This window comes from Poecilia formosa, unplaced genomic scaffold (assembly GCF_000485575.1).
Source record: "Poecilia formosa unplaced genomic scaffold, Poecilia_formosa-5.1.2 Scaffold4, whole genome shotgun sequence".
In the NCBI taxonomy this organism is placed as follows: Eukaryota; Metazoa; Chordata; class Actinopteri; order Cyprinodontiformes; family Poeciliidae; genus Poecilia; species Poecilia formosa.
The window spans coordinates 101190-104855 of record NW_006799943.1 but is presented as its reverse complement, the minus strand read 5'-3'; the positions used below and the strand labels follow the sequence as shown (position 1 = coordinate 104855).

Sequence of the window (3666 nt, the reverse complement as noted above, 5' to 3'; positions counted from 1 at the left end):
AAATATTCGTTTACAACAGCCCTAGTAGGGCGTACAATGGCTAATGCATGGGGGCCGTCCATGCGTCCTGTTTATGCTAACAAGTGGGCGGTCTTTGCGACCTGGTGCCGTGATAAAGGGCAGGACCCGGTGCAGTGTTCAGTCTCTGACATACTGACCTTCCTGCAGGCATTACTGGATCGGGGATGGTCTCCATCTACCTTAAAAGTGTATGTGGCTGCCATTTTCTGTTGGCATGTCAGCCTGAATGGTTGTTTGGTGGGCTGAGACAAGGACGTTGTACTGTTTTGAGAGGTGCTAGGCATTTGCACCCACCCAACCGCCCTGTGGCATCGGCATGGGACCTTTCTCTGGTGCTTGATGCTCTTCGGTCCCTCCCATTTGAGCCCTTGGCATCTGCAGACCTCAAATGGCTCTCACTGAAGACGGTGTTCCTTCTGGCAATGGTTTCCGCAAAGCATGTGGGGGAATTGCAGGCTTTCTTGATAGCCGAGCCCTGCTGCCGGTGGAATCCTGATGGCTCAGGTGTTACCCTGTGGCCTGATGTAGCATTCATTCCTAAGGTGTCACTGGCAGCAGGCAGTACCCATCCGCTCCATCTTGCCCGGTTTGACACCGGATGCTCCTTTGAACAGCTGTGCCCTGTTTGTGCCCTTGAGGCATATATCAATGCCATGGCATCCTTCCGAAAGATGGATAGCCTTTTTGTTTGTTACGCTGGCTCACATAAAGGTCAGGCACTTTCTAAGCAGAGACTTGCACACTGGGTTGTGGATTTGATCTCCAAGGCTTATGCCTTACAGGACCGGCCACTGCCGGGAGGAGTGAGGTGCCACTCTACAAGGGGCATGTTGACCTCGTTTGCTGCCATGACTGGGGTGCCGTTGGACGTTATATGCCGTGTGGCCGACTGACTGGAAATCACCTAGTACCTTTACTCGGTTTTACAGGGTGAATGTGGCTGTGCCCCATCCCCTTCAAGGAATTCTGAAACAGCATACCTCTACATCACATTAATAATAATAATAATAATAATAATAATAATAATAACAATCTTTATTGTCATTATAAAACCATGTAATGGTTTACATAGATTATAATGAAATTAATGAAAATACTGTTACAGGGTATTTAATGCCCTTATGGCTACCGGGTATAAACTGTTCTTCAGTCTGTTTGTTCTTGCTTTAATGCTCTTGTATCTGCAGCCAGATGGCAGCAGTTGGAACAAATTGTGACCGGGGTGTGAGGAGCCTTTTAAAATATTCTTGGCTTTCCTGAGGCAGCGGGACCTGTGGAGATCTTCAAGAGAAGGCAGAGAGCAGCCAATGGTCTTCTCAGAAGATTTTATGATTCTCTGGAGAGTCTTCTTCTGTGCTGCTGTGCAGGTGATGGGTGATTTTTTAGGAATGGGAACAATGATGGAGGATTTCAGGCAGGATGGGAATCTGGCTTGAGACAGGGACTGATTAAAGATTTTTGTAAAGACCCCAGCCAACTCCTCTGCACAGTTCCTCAGCACACGTCCAGGAACACCATCAGGTCCCGCTGCCTTTCTAGGGTTGACAGATTGTAGCAAGCGTCTTACTTCTAATTCCTCCACTTGGAAGATAGAGGTGCTTAGTTGCACTTCTTGATTAGAGACAGTTGTCATTGAAGGCTTGAACTTGAAACGAGCAAAAAGTGGTTCAACTTCTCTGCTCGTGAGATGTCACCTTTGGCTGTTCCATGGTTGGTTCTGTAGTTGGTAATGTGCTGGATTCCCAACCAAACCTGTCTGTTGTTGTTGTTGTTGTCCAAATGCTCTTCAATCCGCTCTTTGTAGTCCCTTTTAGCTTTCCTGATTCCTCTTTTTAGGTTGCTCTGTGCCAAGCTGTATAGAGGTCCTTGTCCCCAGACTTGAAAGCAGCATTTCTTTCTTAAGCAGCCGCTGGACTTCTCTGGTCATCCATGACTTTCTGTTTGGGAAGATCCTGATACTTTTTTTCACTGTAACAATGTCAGTGCAGGTTTTGATGTAACAAAGAACGCAGTTAAAGAATTAGGTAGGTGTAGTGGTTGTCCCTTGAATGTTGCCGATTCCTCGTGACCTTGTTGACATAAGTCATCCAGTGCTTGAAGCACCGCCTCTGGCGGTCAGTAGGGATGATGGAACGAAAGTTACTACTGTGTGGTTCTATGAATCCCAGACGACCGCCAGAGTGCTTGGTCCCTCAGAATTCTTGCTTCTCGCGAGAAGGTTGAGGGATTGAATGCCGGGTGCCACGTGACTATATAGAGCAGGGGTGGGCAATCCAGGTCCTCGAGGGCCAGTGTCCTGCAACTCTTAGACGTCTCCCTGGTCCAACACACTTGAATCCAACAATTCATGAAAAAAGAAATTTCTTTTTTCAGTTTTTGCAGAACTTGACTGTACATATATGTTCAGTCAAGTTCTCCAGAGTCCTGCTAACAACCTCATTATTTGACTCAGGTGTGTTGAAGTAGAGATGCACCTAAAAGTTCCAGGAGTCTGGCCCTCGAGGCCTGGAGTTGCCTACCCCTGATATAGAGTCACGTGGGTCTCCGGCAGGTCACAGGTGACTTTGTTGTCATTAGTACTCGACCTGCGTATGCGCAAAAATGATCACTCAGTGCTTGAAACACCGCCTCTGGTGGTCATCCGGGATTCATAGAACCGTAGTTACAGTAGTAACTTTCGTTTTAGCCATTTGTCTGCTAGTTTAGCATTGTTTTTATTTTTCATAAATGTTTAGTTTCAGTTTAGTTTTTATTAATTTCAGTTCTACATGGTAAAAACACAGAATCCTTACAAATAATTTTGTCAAATATTTTGTGTAAATATCTTAAAAATTATATCTTAAAATATCTTAACAACAATTACATTAAAAAAATCCCAGAAAACTAACAGTTTGTAGAAAATGTGTTCTCTTAGGACAAGTGACCGACCAAACATACCAGGCAAATAAAGACGGCTTAAAGCATTTTGTGATTTCTTTTTTAATCTGTGAAATCTGCTATATAAATATAATTGACTTGCTTACTTATTAATGGCAGAATAACTTTCAAAAGTTCAGCAAACAAGTAACTCACTCAGTCAAAGCAGGTTTTGTTTGAGCTTTTCTAGTGGAGGTTAAAGTTTCCTACTTTATATATGACATAATAAGGTCTATAGAAATAGACCTTATTTGGGAAATATTTATCTTGGATATAAAAACAATACAGTAATAACACTGTAAGTTATTTCATTTTTATAAATTTTAGTAAAATATTTTCACAGGAATGTCGCCATGTTGTTCATGCTGCAATGCATTCTGAGTAAATGACGTGTAATGGTCCAACTGCCTGGCTTCTCCAGCTAAAACAGTAATGAGTAACATTAATAAGCCTTTTCAGTTTGTCCCGGAGCTCTTTGAAATAAGTCGGAATGTAGAAATCACAAGAGGTAATGAAAATGAGGAGGACCAAACGGAGGAAGAGGACATAGATGGCCATAGGAGCTGGTGTTTTGCTGCTGCTGCTGCCTTCAGTTTCGTAAACGAAACAATGAATTACAGGTACTTATTTATTTCATTAAGGTAACATCACCTGTTAGAACCTTTGTTAGTTCTGCTGGTATAAATGCCTCAAAGTGTTGTGGAGAAATGTCCAGGGTACAGATTAGGT

The 3666-nt window shown here is 43.4% G+C and overlaps 1 protein-coding gene across 2 annotated transcripts in view; it reads left to right on the top strand.

Annotated features, from left to right (window-relative positions):
- mtor (mechanistic target of rapamycin kinase) overlaps nt 1–3666 on the top strand; it is a 196556-nt gene that overhangs the window by 178967 nt on the left and 13923 nt on the right. The gene's annotated exons all lie outside the window — the stretch shown is intronic.